Here is a 16,014-nt window from a genome sequence, read left to right as displayed (position 1 = left end):
GGACTGAAATAGTACGTTGAACATTTCAGTAATCTGCTCGCTTGGATTAACAAAAGAAAGTGAGAATGGGGAGGCTGGAAGTCAACAGCTGAAATCTTTCTTAGCTGTATGGATCCAGACCCACAATTGTTTAGGCATTTAACATCAATGAAAACTCTGTGATATAAGCACGGATCTGTAGGGTCATATTAGTGTGTCTGACATGGATTCTTACACCTTCCCATGTGCAAACTTAAAGTCATGATAGGGCAATGAAAAGTGCCACAGTGGTGTAAAATTATAGTAAAGAAGATGAGCCCTGAGGCAACATCCCCTCTGAAAAATTGCTTATTTAAAGTGGGACCATAACAAAGGACTTCCCTTATTTTCTCTGCAGAAAGCACAGATCAGATATTATTTTAAAAGGACTTCTGGCTGAATTAGAGTTTATTTTTAAAATTGTGTTCTGAGGTGTTTTTTATTTCCTGTTTTTATTTTCCTAGGTAGTCTGAGACTACCTAGGTTTCAAACACTGCTGCCATGCTTTCTCAAGCAGAGACAGCTCTCAGAACTCAAGGTCTGGTTCCCCAAAGTATAATGTGGTTGGTTTCCCTGAATGCAAGCCAAGACAGAAATCTAAACCACCACTGAGAGAATAAACTGCTTTAGTGGAAATAGAAGTATTAGGAGATCCTTTTCTGACTATCAAGAAATATGATGGGGGAAACAAGGACTGAGGAGAAAATAAAAAATCATGAAGTCTCCTCGTGTACAATGCCACCAGAAGAAAGATGTCCAACTTCTGGCTCTGTGACCCAAGGAAGCATTTACCTGTCTTTATGTGATCTGCACACACAGAGACACACACATGAACATACACATATTCTGCTTTCTGTCTCTTCATCATCTGCACCCCGGACTCCACCTCAGATAATTTAACTGAATAAATATCTCATCACCCATTCTGCAGCCAGGAGAGGCCTGTCCCAATTCCCAGGGGAACTGAGATGATGAATGAAATGAAAGATGACACTAATCTGGACTAGGTTGTTCTCAAGAAGTTGGGGTGGGAGAGAAGACTGGTGGACAGATTTAGAACCTCATTAACTCCTTCTTCAGAAATGCACTCCCTCTGAGCAACTTACAGGGATAAAAGCACCCTCAGAAGTTGCTTTTTAAGTCACTTAAAGGAAGAAGCTGCAAGGGAAAAGCGAGACTGAAAGTGCTGTATTATTATGAAGGAATACTGGTTAGTTTTGATGAAAGCACTTGCTTCATTAATGCCTTTTATTTTGAAGGACTGCTAATCTCTTTTAAAGTTTAACTGTACTCTGCGAACAAGGATCTTTTCACCTGCCAACCAAACACAGAAGTTTAATTGCATTCATCTACTACAAATGAGGCTTCAGGGCTAAAAGCAGAAGAAACTATTAGCCATGGTGAAAACTGGAGAATAAATATAGGATAGACTGTCACGTAAAACTGCAGGCTTAAGAACTGAGCTGATCTATCAGAGGAAAAATCCGGAGCGTAAAAATCATATGAAATTTACAGATTGGCAAGTGCTTATAACCATTAATTGACATTAACCAGACAAGCACGTATGCTCCAGAGAAAGGTGGGAGCACAAATATAACCCCTTTAAGCTTCTCTCCACTGACTTCCTCTAAGCCTACACAGATCCTTGTACCAGACCAAGGTCCTGAATCACGACAGAGCAGGAAGCCTCCTCCTTAACTTTTTTTCGAATCATGCCCAAGGGCCAGCACTTAATTTCTCACCTTACAAGACTCAAAAGTGTCACCATGTTCTCTTCCTGGTCTTGCCCTTTGTAGGAAACAAGAACTCAGAAAGACCTAGCAATATTATGTAATTGAATGATCATTGTGTATTATTTACCTTCTGGTAGCAGCCAGACGTGTATCTGTTTCAGCTCTCTTCTGGCAGGGCACAGGATTTGCAAGCTGGAGTCTGTGGACTTAGTCCCCTGTGTTGATGGCTCTTCTAGCAAGCCATGGGCACCTAGCTGTGAGACATTATTGTTCTATGTTCCAAAATTATTAAGAAACTGTAGGATCTACCAAACAAAAGAGATGTTGTTTGCTGAACCATAACAACTCAGGCTGTTTAACTTCCATCCTGAACTCTTCCTGGAGGCTTTCCAGCAGCTCTTTATATCACAGTTGCTCAAAATATTTGCATAGGGAAAAAAAAAATACTGGAGTACGAAACACATAGTTTTTGCCTACAATACAAAATATATATGTTTTGTAAGCAATAAGAGTTTCCTCATGATGTTTAAATGATAAAATTAGAAGAAGGAGCAGATGCTGCAAATATAAACACTACATGTTTTAGACACTAAGACATTCTGAATTCACCCTGCTTCATACACTCAGGTCTCCGTGACGAGAGTGAAGGTTTTCTTCTGCAACACCCTGATCCAAACAAGGAAGGCAGAGGTTGCTGTAGCATTTACCATAGTTCAAGGGTTAGTAGATTGGCTGTTGCATGGCAGATTGCCCCATCCTTTCAAGTGGATCAAAAGGCAGAGATTTTCACACAGTCCTTTCTCTCTACCTGCACTGTCCCTGTCACTCTTGACCAGTAGCTGTTGAATTAGTTACCTTTAAGCAATTACCTTTAACTTTGAGCAATTCCTCTTGTTTTAAGAGGAATTTCTCAAACATTGCCCTTATTCTACCCTCCAGCTGTGCTTCTCAGTGCTGTGGTCCTCCTGCCTCTTACAGTCAGTTTTGCATAGAACACACTTCTCATGTTTGTAAACAAGGTTTTTCACAGGTCTGAAAAAAGTTAGACATTCAAAATCCTTATCGCCCATGTCTGCTTGCTTGAACTGTGTCTTGGATATTTAGTCATATACCTTGCACACATAGGCATTGATACCTTTACAGTCTCTATCCAATTATGATAAATTATTTCCTGATGCTGCTGCATGAACTTACCATGCAATACAACAAACATGCTCTGTGGCAGAAGCAGCTCTCTCTGCTGGAGGAAAGGAATGATGCAAAAAACAGAGAAGGATATTACCAAACATGACGTTAAATTTGCAAACACTTTCAGCCTATTCATACAGTACAGCATGGACACCTGATTATTGTTGCAGAGAACACGAAGCTAGATTTTCAGTGGACTTAGCTTATCTGGTTCACCCAGAACCCAGTGGTCTGTGCAGGCTAACATTGCTTTGTTGGGTTTGGAATCTGGCCTTCACACTACAAAATCCACCAAAATTCATTGGCAACTCTGTCTATACAAGGAATGCAGAGCAACAGACCCTGTCCCTGGTTCTAGATCCTTTGGGATGACTTTGGAAACATAGTTGTTGACGTCTGTGGGAGAAGGTTCATGTCTTCTGACCTTACCAAGTTTCCTATGCTCCTCATTCTCGCCCCACTTAAAAGCTGCTTATGAGATTTTACTCAAACTTTCCAAATAATTTTGCTCTTGGATATAACCAAGCCTGGGAAATTTTCATAATGCTAAGTTTGGGAACATTTAACGTGTGTGAAAAAAAACAAAACGCACCATCACCACCACCAAAACCCAAGAAGGTATAATGCAAGCTCTTACAACATTTAACTCTAGTGGTTTCTATTGTTTATAATATCAAAATAACACAAACAAGGAAATATTGAAAGGAAATACTTGCAGGTATGAAACAGGAACTTAACAAGGATGTTGTCCGCACTGTTTTTTGTGTAGCAAGGAGCATAGACTTGTTAGACTGTGAGGAATCATTGTGACGGGACGTGAGGCACGGATAGATGTACAGAAAATGGCTATCTGAAACAGGAGCAACTGAAATCAGCGGCATGAGAGGTTTCTTCCAGTGCAGTACAACCTGAAGGCAGCTGTTATCATGCTGGGTAACTTAATACCATTGGTTAGACACAAGGCAAAATTAAGGCCCTACATTTGATCTCCAAATGCTAAGATGTTCAGGTTCTTAGGGATCAACATAAGGAGTAATACAAATAGCCTTGGAGAGAACAGGCAGTGTTTTATCTCCACATGGGGAAACTCGATGGTTATTTGAAGAGTCTTTTTTTTTTTCAGTTTTGTTTTGCTTTTCTTTTGGGAGAAGGACTTAATCCTGCTGCAGCATTTATTTAATATAACTCTTTTTAAGGTGGATTCTTGCAGTCTGCAGGTTTGCTTGAGATTTAAGATGTTAAAGAAAACAGTGTAGTCCTTTATTCTCTTTGTCAGCATGAGGGAAAAAAAAATCATTAGTTTTAGAGTTCTAAATGAGAAGATATATCAAGGAGAAAATAGGCCCAGAGTCTAAAGAAAAAGAATGCTTACATTCTTGAAAGAACTGTGGGAAAGACTAAAAACATTCCTCATACACAAATATTTCGAGGCATTATAAATTGATCTTTAACAGTTCATCTGAGATGAATCCAGGTTCTCAGATTCCAACCCAAGGTGACTTGGATTTCTTAGTTAATTACACTTAAAAATATTTTTTTATATTCTCTTAATTTAACAAGAATGGGGAAAAATAGAAATGTGAAATTATAAATTATTTTGACCCAGAGGTCTTCAATCCTATTCTTACAAAAAAATCTAATAAATCCTTTTCCCCAAAAGTGGTGGAATGTACCATGAAGAGAATGCCAGTAGCAACAGGAAGAGTATTTTTTAACAAATAAATGACTTTTCTGTCATGAGTTTTTTATTGCCAACTCGGACTTTCTTTTCCACCAGTACCAAATGGAGTAAAAGAAGCTGAAGTTGTTATTCTGACCCTGCAAGCCCTCTTTCCCAAGGTCCCCATGGTGCCTGGAGAGGAGCTTGCATGATGAATGCAGACCATGGCAAAGCCAAGTGGACAAGAAATCAGGAGTCCCTGCATGGGCTCTCCTGCTTCCCAGCCAAGGCAGCTGCAGCAGGGCTGGGTGTGTACAAATAAGTACAAGTACAAATTCTTCCACTCACATAGGCAATGAAGGCAGTGTGATCCCATTCACAAACTGTCAGTGTAGGGCCTGAGGTCTGCTCCATCCATCCACTCAAAGCTTCTAACCTTCACCTCTCAAAATAACTAGCATAATACTTTGGCGTGTTGCAGCAATGTGTCTACCCTCTAAAGGTTAGAAAGGGCCTGTTCATCACCTCAAAATTTGTGAGATTGCTTCAGTCTAATCTTAGCCTGCATAATTCTCCCCAGGATGAAAGATTTAGGGTGGGATTTCCTGGCCAGAGATTCTACGCCACCTGAATTTTGACTGCCAGAGTCCTTATTGCTTCAATCCTGTACTTCTTTGTCATTGCCAAAATCAAGAACTAGGTGACAGGGAAAGAAGACAAAGCGTGTGAAGAAGGTATTCTCAAATCTCACTCTGCAAACAGTTCTTCATCAGTTTCTAGATCATATCTGCAAACAGTCCTCATAGGATTCAGGGATTCAGAACTAAACCTTAACTTAAGGCCCAAGTTAAGACTACACAGTGAGACCCAAGTCTTGCACTGAGCCTATGTGAAAGGCTAAAGCAATTCAGAGCTTTATCTGCTAGTGAAAAGTAGAAAAACATTAAAGTGTCAGATTGCTTCCTGTTTCCGGCACAATTTAGAGCAGTTAAATGAACAGACAACTTTTCCCGTGGAAGAAGCCAACTAAAAAAATTTAATCGGGAGTCTCTATAGAGCACATTCCCAGAGGGAGCTGCAAACCAGCAGCTATTGGCCTTTGGTTTGGACCCAGAAGGAATGGTGATTTTGACGGGGTTATAGCTGGATTCAATTAAAATGTTTTCTTTGATATTATCCTTCTGTTTGCCACATACCAAGAGGTGCACTGAATCCCACTAGCCCTGGATCTTTTCTGGACACTTTTGCTCAGATGTAGGCAGGGCCAGGCAGTAGAAATGCAAGGGAATTTTTTCATGACTTTTGGCAGTATGTTGCAACAAACAAGCCCAGCTGATTGAGAGAGAGAGAAATATAGAGAGAAAGACATACCTCCCAATATTTTCTCTTTTATTTCAATGGATAGCATCAATTTTGAATTGTGAACATTGTTATTGTAAGAATTTGGAATAGTTGCTGAAAAGAATTGAAATTCAAGAACACAGTTGCTTAAAGGTTTTTTGGTTTTGTTTTGGTTTGGTGTTTTATTTTTTTTTTTTCTTAAAAGCTTTCAAAGAACTTTGCTTTTGAAATGCCTTAAAACAAATTTCATTTTCTTCTTGTATCAGACATATGAAAAAAAATCTTCCAGGATATAATAGCTACTTTACTTGATCCTTCCTTAATGTTTAATCATATTTATTTTTTTTATTGATTAAAATAAAAAGGGTTTTTAAATACATATATACATCTCAATAGTCATATAGGTGTGCTTTAGTTTCATGGAGATAGAACATAAAAACAAATACACTTTAACAAACCAAAATTTATTTTACCTGCTATTTTGTATGTGACAGCAACAAGTAGCAGATCCTTGGTGAAACAGCATAAGGATTTTTTTCTCTGTGATTCTGTCTCTGGCTACTCATCCCCAGAGTTTGGGTCACATCTCCCGGTATAAACATACACAAATAGATGGATGAGCCTTCATTTTTTGCTGTTTCCATCCACTGGGAAAGTTTTAATTAATTTAAATTCTCAGAAGGATTCAGAGAACTGAAAGGAATGCAACATCTTTGGAGGGCTTTTCTCAGAGGCAGGGCTTAGTTACTTCATCATACCAGGATCTGCTTACTATCTCTTTGATAAGGTATTATTAAGTATGTCAGAGATATTATTTGTAAGATACACATATTATAGGTAGTTTGTTTATAGATAGTAGTCTCTTACCTCCTATCCTGCACGTTCTGCGTAGTCCCAGATTTCCTCCCTCTTGAGCCTTCATCCTAGGGAACATTCAAATTCATTTTTTCAGAAGGAAGCCCTGGTTGTATATATAACATTTTAGCCATATGCATGGATTGTGTTTATTACAACTTCTGTGATTCCATCAACTTTTCTCTAGAAAACCACTACGTCCTGTGTCAAGTAGAGGGTTTTTGCCCTAGCCTCACGAAGACTGTGATACTATTGTTTCTTTTTATATTTAACATAAAACATTTTTAAAAGAAAATGTAGATGTGCTTTGTTTACAAGTAAAATCGATTTTCTTTTAAACATAAAGAACAAATTGAGGTGCAAAAGAGAAATTTTTAAAATACTGTTGAAGAAACAGGGCCAAAAAAATGGAAATCAGTCATTTTTAAATATATATATTATACATAAAAATTCAAAGACAAACTTTATTAAACAAAGAATTAATTCAAAATAGAGAACTGTTTGATCTTAAGGTTAAAATTAATATAGTAAGGATTACTGTGATATTCCTTCAATATGCAAGAGGCATAGTTTGAGCCAATCCATATTTATGGATGGACTAATTAAGGCACTGAAAGAAAATGTCTGACATAAAATAGAAAATAAGGAAATAAGTCAAGGAAAGTGCCTAAGAAAAAGACGTTGAATAATTAACTGGCCTGAGATTAACCCAAAATCCTTCTTATTTTGTCAGCTTTACTATTATTATTTTTAGCACTTCCCATTCAAATTGTGTTAAACTCATGCACAAAGTCTTCTGATGGGAAGTGCTACTCTTCTGTTTTAGGATGAGATGAACAAATCCATGGAGTTGTCATTGTTGAGAGGCTAGATGACTAGCTCAGAGCCTCTGATACATCCAGTTCCCTATGCCTCCATAAATCCTGATGGGATTGTAGGTCTTCACTACTTTGTGAGCTGTCTGGAATACCAGTGGCCCAATTACATATACAAACACTGCACATTTAGGAAATAGGCATGGTAACTGCAAGCAAAGTAGCCATCTGGGCAACTCTGAATGCTTTGCAAGTGTGATAATGTTATTTGTCTGGGTAAGTGCAATGAGGAAATGCAGGTGTACTCTATGTTCATGACATAGATACACACAGCACTAGGGACACTATTTCATTACTTTAGTTATTACTTTTGAGAACAGCTGTTGAACAAAGTGCATGACATAAGGCTAGATATACAGAGAGACGTAAGCACCCAGGTCTTCCAAGACATGTCTGAGATGCTGCCTAGCCCAAGATTTCTTGTTCCTGTGCATGCAAAGTTTGCATAAAAGAAGTTCTGCCACTTCTCTAAATACTGGTGCAGGTCACGTGAGCTGCTGAACAGGATCAACTAAACCAACAAATTCCTGTCCTGGCAACCTTCAGGGCCTAGGGATTTACCTGAGAGCAGGACTCCTAGTTAGGACACCTCACCCAAGCTCTTCCATTCCTTACCACTCTCAGCAGGAGATAGGCACAAACCCTGTAATTACAGCAGGCAGGGCAAGACGTTGAAACTGAGCCTGGGTGACTTTGCATTCCTGGACATGGGTAGAGAATGGGAAGAGCTCTCCTCTGGTCACTGTGTTTCACCTGAGATGAGAAGAGGACAAGTTCAGACAATGCTCTTCAAGAAGCTACATATGCTGAGTAAGCTATTGCTCCTTCTTAGACACACAGATACCTGAGCTACTGGGAGTTAACATTGACTCCACACATACCTGCTCAGTGTCTCTACCAGTATATGGTAGCTTCTCAAAAAGTTTTTTGATTTGTAATTTGATTATTTTTTTAATGCATGTTATAGACAATTATGTGCCTAATTCAGGAAACTAGAAGCACAAGAATAACACTAAACAAAATTCATGGAGCTCTACCTACAGATCCTTCACTGATTTCCCACCTGAAATGTTTTAGAGGCACCAGAAATAATCTGCCTGAGCTGGCTTTGGGACAGGAAATTCTGGATTTCATCCAGATTCTGTCCCTAATCACAGCACATCCCTGTACTGATCCTGAGCTCACTGCTGGAACCAAGCAATGCACTTAAGGTCCACAGCCTGCCCTTGCGAAGCCAAAATCTGTTCAGAGGTCGAGTAGTGGCCTCAGACAGAATCACAGTATTTTGAGATCTTTAATTCCTTCCCCATAAAACAGCAGTGTGCAACAGTACACAAGTTCTCCATGTTAATTTGCTCTTTGAAAAATGGACTTGATGAGAAAATCAAGTGTTCCTTCAGTGGAATTACGTTTGAAAATGGAAGCACAGCAAGGCAATTTGCCTCAGTAACTAATTTCTCATGTCTGCAGCTTAGAAGCATCAATACTTTAGCAGCCACTGGGTTAGATAATTGGAAATAAGGGTGATTCTTTCACAGAAAGCTGATATGAAGGCTGACTCAGACTGGATTTCCACTCTGTGGGTTCATTTCCAATGTCAAACTGAAAAGGGACTGGAGGAAGTCTTCTCTACCCATGAATCAGAAGTCATTATTGTGACCAACCTGAGAGAGAAAAAAAAAATCTACTCAAAAAGTAAGAAGAGGGAGGGGACTGTGTTTAATCTGAGGAAAAAATGCTTAAAATTTGTTTAAAAAAGTCTAAACTGACTTTTCAACCATTAGAAGTTCATTAGTGTTGCCAAAGCAGTCAGAAATCTTAAGGGTGCTGTGTCTTAATTTGGCTATGCCTACACACTTTGGGCAAGCTATGTTATCTCTCCGTGACTTGCTCTGTTATCATTTATTACACAACAAGTGGAAAACATTACACAAGCCGGCTATGTGCAAAGCAGTGTGTGTCCAACAGTGTTGTTTTTCAGAGCACATATGAACTCATCCCTCAGATCTTAGCATGTGGAAGTTCAAATCCTTGTACTTTCAGAGGAATTTCACAGAGGGAGGCTGAGAGAGCTTGCAAACTGCAGAAGACTATTTGCATTTCTTTTCCTTTCTTAAAGCATAGAGAATCCCCTAACAGAATAAGTCATTAATATTAAATGGAGGTAATCAGCAACATAACTGCTAGGAAAACTGCATAGTCAGTTCATTAGTTAACACATTCAAAGTCCTATAAAACTGAAACACTTAATGCTTTTACAATTCTGTCTTTCCCATAGAGAAGAGCAGAAGTGTAAACACCAGGCTAGGTAGCTGTTACTCTATTGCAACCCTGAATACTCCTAGGACAAGAGAATTTTTCTGCCTAGTTGCATCTATTTTCCTTCAGGCTGTGGTTGTGACAATGTCAACATATCTCCTGCACAGAGGCGGATGTGGAAGCTGGCTCCAGTATGACCCTGTTCTCCAAAGATCAAGGCTGTGTTGCTGGCTGTTTCAGTGGGCACTTGCAGTAGCCTCAGCAAGGAGTAATGGGAACCATCAGTACCGTTCCCTCTGTTCTCCCTTTCTACAATTCATTAATCACCTCTATACTACACTGTGATTTGCAGATCTGCAGCTTGGCCCAGGGGACTCTCGTCTTACTGCTTTGTAAATTAATGAAATTTTGTACATTGAGAGTTTGCATCTTCTGGACCACTGAGTTTTTGATATGCAAACGTAGATTTACCAGGAGAGAGGAGTCACATTGAGGTCAGAGCCCTCCACACTAGCTCTCCTTCAGGCAGCTTGTGCTTCAAGTCACATCACAAGGAAGGGGCTGTGCTAATGAACAATGTTCCCTATCAATAATGAAATTGGCCCCCCACCCCTGTAAAGCTATTCTCATACATATAGACTCAGAACAAATCACCATTCAAATACAAGTGATATAAAATTGAGTAAATTATGGCTGAAGAACAGGCTGCACTAAAAAATAATTTCTTCTCCTTTTTTCCTTTTTTTTTTTCATGAGCATTATCTGCATGAATATCTCTAGGTATGTCTTCAAAGTAAATATTATTTAACGATTTCTCATTTATTTGTGCAGTACTATCTTTTCTATATTCAATGAAATCTTGGTGTGTTTTTCCCTTAATTATATCATGTTCAAGAAAGATCCAAGAGCATGTAAGAGAACTTACTTAATACTCATAGCTTTGACTCCAGCAATTTCTCAATCTGTCTGTCTCCATCTGAGTATTTACAATACTTTAATCAGTTCATGCATTTTTGGATCATGTGTTTTTCTAAATTTAAAACCACTTCAAGAATAAAGGAAACAGAAGTCACATTCTTTTAACTCTTTCTTGTTCCTGTAATCCCTGTGATTTTGCGAGCTATCACATAAGCAATCTTTGATGAAGCTGAGGTAGGAGAAATGAGCCAAAATGCTTAACCAAGCATAATGCTTTGATAGGGAATGTTACCAGCAACAAGCAGAGCAGATACTCTTTGCAGAGAAATGTAACATCATAGGTGGTGGCAGGGCTCTGGTTTGGTGGGGGTGAGAGCAGACCCTGCTGTAAACAACTAGTTCTTCCCCAAAAACAATAAGATACGCTCCTTCTGGTATCCCAAAGGCTGGATCCTGTGGTCTAATTGAGCATGTAATCCATGTGCATTGCAGCACTATATTAACCCAACAGGGTCACAACATGGACCAGATTCCACGTGGGAGTTACAGAGATGATGAAGGGAAAACAGCATTATCCAGATTCAAACCAGTACTCAATAGCATACTCTTGTACATGCTATTCAAGCCTTGAAAAAGCAGTATTCAACCTTCTATTTTGCAAGGAAATTCTTAACAAAACCACACTTTTTGCTGAAATTTTACATTGGGTGCATCATTGTTGCATCTTGATAGAACAGCTCTCATTAAGTGAAAGCATAAAGGGACCAATGCCCTAATAATAGCTTGTTTTGAAGTGCAAAATGGGCTTAAGTACTCAGCATGTCATCTTCTAATCAGGAATGAAGGTTTTAATGCAAGGCTTCCTGACAATCTCAATTTTGTAGTGCTTATATAAATGAATATGTAGATATGTGTAAGGTTTTTTTTATTTATTTATTTTACTGCGTAGGTAAAGGAATGCATTTCCTGGTAATACAAAATACGATCTGACTACAAATGCAGCCAGGGCTATCTGCTCCAGTGAAAAAAAATGTTAGGTGATCACATCTGAAAGCTCCCCCAGTTACAGAAATACATAGCCCTCTTGGAATGATTTGTACCACTAAAAGGACAACTGAGAATCTGTTGCCTTGAATACTGCATACAATAATCTGTGCATATAGCAAGTCAGCACTCTGATTGCTTGAACCCTAAAGTAGCCTACATTAAGCTTGAACTCTTAGGAAGAGTTCATGTAAAGGCCCTTAGAGTTTAGGTTTCTATCGAGCTTGTCTCCCCCGGAGACAGAAAGGTTGGAAGGACTCACAGGCCTAGGAGATGGTCTGAGTTTCTCTCACCTTTGAACATGTCCACACCTCACTCTCCAACTGCCTCACCATTCTGACACCTCTGTTAATTCACTACAATCTTTATAACTGCCACCAATGTCCTTTCCGGAGACCTATCAGGTTTAGCTGACCAATCTTCTGGAATTCCTCTAAGGATGGAGGAACACGCCATACAGTCAGCCTGCTAAAGTAACTCCAGAAAAATCAATGGCAGCTCCACAATGTTCTTCCTGGTAAATGATTAGTCAGGGGGAGAAGTCTGGCTGCAGGGTCTTTGATCCATTAACATATCTGTAGTAATTGGGGTCATGGTACTTCCTGTAGTTAGTGCGTTTTGAAAGGCCAAAGTCAGTAACCCCTGAGTAATTGGGACTGTTACTGAGCAAATGGCATGCTCTGAAGCAATCACTTTATGTTAATTACCTGGGGGGGCATCTAGAGGTGAAAGTTTGTAGCAACAAAACAGAGCTAGAAATAAAACTTGGGATAAACCATTGTAAATTCAGTCCAAAATCCTGTCTTTGGTCTGCTTATGGTTCACCATAATCTGGGCTCTGGAATGGGACCCTGAAGAAATTACTTCTGTCATCTCAAACTACCAACCAAACCCCTGTCATGGTGCTCCTGGACATGTATAGTGAAGTCCAGAAGGACAGCTTCTGGTCAGTGCCTCTACTGCTTCAAAAGAGCAGATGCTGGAGCAACTAGGACAAGGCTTGCAGTACTAGTGGTTTACCTTCATCATGCTGCTGGGGATATGCTATATGCCAGAGCAGGGAAATAATCCAGGCTTTAAAAACCAACACTCCAAAAGAACAACTGAATGTCCAAGAACATAGTATTATAAAGAAAATGTGCACGTACTTTCATTTAGAAATTTAGTCAAACATACCAGGCCAGCACTGCAATATCAGTATGAACCAGCATACATTCCCATCCCCAGTTCCTGTTTTCCTAAATTTTTGTAGAGTGAGAGATGACATGGTGCCAGAGCTACTTTGACAGATGATAAAAAAAAAATCTGGAATCACCTTTTTCAAGGCTTGATTATTCACTACAGCGAGGAGAAATTACAGCAGCCAAAGATTGTTTTATTCTCATAAGTCCTATTCATAGTGAAGATGATACTGCATGAAAATTTAACATGTATAATAATAGGCACATGCTCTCTCAAAGGGTTCCAATGCACTTTGGAAATAGCATAATATTGGCTCAGATATGGGCCAAGCCATGCCCCTTCTGCATCTGCACAATAGTCACAATGCCTTTATGGCACTATTCAGATATACCTCCATCTGAAAACTATTTGAAGCACTGGCAGTGCTACAAGGCAGTGCTTTGTACAGAGAAGTGTTGTTCTGGAGCCTCATGCATTTTGGCCCTGCAGCACATTCTGTTGTGCTGTAGAAGGTGAGTGCACAATTTGACAAGCCATTCCCATCTCTCACCACATGAAAATCAACCATTGCTCTGTGGGTAGCTAATTCACAGAGATCATATTAGGCATGTGATATAAGTTACACAAGATTTCTTGTTCGAGGGCTCGAATGGAGCTTTTTTCCTTCATCTTATATATTTCTCAGTTCACTGGAAACTATCAGGCAGATGCTAGAAAAAAGATCACTGCATGACATGCAGTGAAAGGATAATGGAATATTATATATTTAAATACACAGAAACATAAGCACATGAACTAGGAGTAGTTTGCAGACGAATTTCTCTGTACAACATGGATTGTGAATATTTTGTTGGCTGGCAATAAATTATTGATTCATTATACTTTGAAAGAGTCTTTCTTACATTCATTGGTTGTCCTCTTTTGACTGAGACTGAACACTGAGTTCATCCTTCCCAGCAAATACAGGGCTAAGGATAAAAGCAGGGTGGACCATCCCGGCTCTGTCCTTGCACTGACCTTTCCATGTCAGTGTGCTTTACAGTGTCTGCAGCAAAGCTGTGCTCTGCTTTGGTCTTTGCCTCAACAAACACATGCTTTAGTGGGGTTGGTTCAGAGCAGACCAGATGTGCTTCTCCTCTTTCCCCTCCTCTTGGCTGAGAGACTGACCTGCTGACACTCACCTGAGAAGGAGCCAGCTAGAGATTCCCCATGCTGCAAATGGGCTCGTCTTCCATTTCCACCTCCTTGGGCTTTGGCATCAGAGTTGAGAGAGCAAAGGTGATATCTGCTTTTACACATAAAAGGAATGGTTAGAGTAAGATCACTTTTTCCCCACTTTTCCTTACAAGAAATTGTTTGAAGGTAGTAAAATTATGTCTGAATACTTAATATTCAGATGAGGTTTAGTCCTTTTTCAACAACCTTGAATAAATGATAGAGAACATGATAACGCCGTAGTGGCAGTTTATGCTAATGATCAAAGCAGTCTATCATTGGGGAATAAATGTTCTACCTAAGGAAAAAAAAAATTGTTAAGCCCTAAAGAAATTTATTACCTAGAAGGAAAATTCACTTAAAATTGTCCCATTTAGTCTGTTAAAAAGAAAGAAGGCAGTTCATACCATATCATTGACTTTCTTCTACTTTTGCAGTACATTTGGCTGAAACAGCTCAAGTGAAAACTAGGAATCAACATTAGTTTCTGCTCTCTGAATACCATTGAGGTATTTTCCCAGCTGTACAATACAGGGAGCAAATATACCCTGTTCACTCTGCATTGCAAGCTTCTTCCCTCTGAAATGACACAAACTGGGAAAAGAACTAACCTTCAGTTTGATTTACATAGAGGATTGATTCACCTTCTCCACCTTAAATCCTTTGTACTTTGATCTACCAACCCAAATAGATCATTTTTATATTAATCAACTCTGCTACTCTCCTCCAGCTCTTCAGTGAACTCATTTGTCATCTTTCTGAAGGCAACACACTCTGCAGATTTCTCTCATCCCGGTGAGTCCTTTAAGCTGCACTCATACCTTAACAAGCATTTCAGAGCTCTTTGTTCTAGGGAATCCCCTTTTCCAGGTGGTGACCCCCAAATAACAGACACTGCCCTCAGCCTTCCAAGATCACCTCTCAATCTCCTCTTAGGAGAAGCATGCCTGATAGTGGTCCAGCTGCAGAGCCTTACAGAAGTGAACCAGATGAAAAGGCTCATATTTACTTCCTACTTATACATATTTAGGTATGGCTTCTGCTTTAGAAATACCTAACTCTTCTATTTATGATCATGCCTGCAGCACCTGGCATCAGAACAATTTCTCAGTGTATCTCACTGTTTTCTATAGTGAGGCAGTACACTTTTTTTTCCTCTCATAACCCATGTTTTGTTAAGGAGAAAGTTCTGCTACAGAAAAGAGTGGAAAAATATATATCTACATATATATGTTATGTATTCTATACATTTATAATGTATGATGTATATATACGTATATATATTTAGAAATTAAATATCTGAGATACCTGGTGCAGATCCCTAATCATGTGCAAAAAAAAATATTCAGTTTTGGATTTCAGGCCTTATTGATAGGGACTGAACTAGACCCAATTAATTTTATACAAACTGCAGAATAATCTGCAGATGATAAATACTTAAAGCTCTTTGATTTGAGTATGGTTGTAGGCAGAAATGTTTTTAATTAGCAAGTGGATTGTTAGATAGATGGATGGATGGATGAATAACATCATGCAAAAAGCTTCTGAAACTCTGCCTAAACAAACAAACAAATAAAAAGATAAGCAGATTTTTCTCTTGTTATGATAGCTTTCTAATCCGTGTTCAATGCAGCAGAAATACAAAGTAAAATCCATACGTTCAGAGCTTATTCTTTTGTTCTTGGTACACAGAACACATCTAACTACCCATAGCAAAATGCTATGC

The 16,014-nt window shown here is 39.1% G+C and overlaps 2 long non-coding RNA genes across 16 annotated transcripts in view; both read right to left on the bottom strand.

Moving 5' to 3' along the window:
• LOC137859460 (uncharacterized) overlaps positions 1-6,531 on the bottom strand; it is a 50,199-nt gene extending 43,668 nt beyond the window's left edge. For all 3 annotated transcript variants that reach the window (XR_011098300.1, XR_011098301.1, XR_011098302.1), the window contains exons 1-2: positions 6,414-6,531; positions 1,879-2,005 (exon numbers count right to left, since the gene is read on the bottom strand). This is a non-coding gene — a long non-coding RNA (uncharacterized lncRNA). The remainder of the gene's footprint in view (positions 1-1,878; positions 2,006-6,413) is intronic.
• Positions 6,532-6,803: 272 nt separating this feature from the next.
• The window catches only part of LOC137859459 (uncharacterized), a 58,469-nt gene continuing 49,258 nt past the window's right edge, over positions 6,804-16,014 (bottom strand). For 10 of the 13 annotated variants that reach the window (XR_011098299.1, XR_011098294.1, XR_011098295.1 and 7 more), the window contains 3 exons: positions 14,255-14,358; positions 8,286-8,423; positions 6,807-6,863 (listed from right to left, as the gene is read on the bottom strand). This is a non-coding gene — a long non-coding RNA (uncharacterized lncRNA). Of the gene's footprint in view, positions 6,864-8,285; positions 8,424-14,254; positions 14,362-16,014 lie in introns of all 13 variants that reach the window. The other 3 variants (XR_011098297.1, XR_011098293.1, XR_011098298.1) reach the window with 2 other exon arrangements.

Source organism: Anas acuta, chromosome 7 (assembly GCF_963932015.1).
Source record: "Anas acuta chromosome 7, bAnaAcu1.1, whole genome shotgun sequence".
NCBI classification, from domain to species: domain Eukaryota; kingdom Metazoa; phylum Chordata; class Aves; order Anseriformes; family Anatidae; genus Anas; species Anas acuta.
The sequence above is the reverse complement of the archived record's forward strand: the minus strand, read 5'-3'. Positions and strand labels throughout refer to the sequence as shown.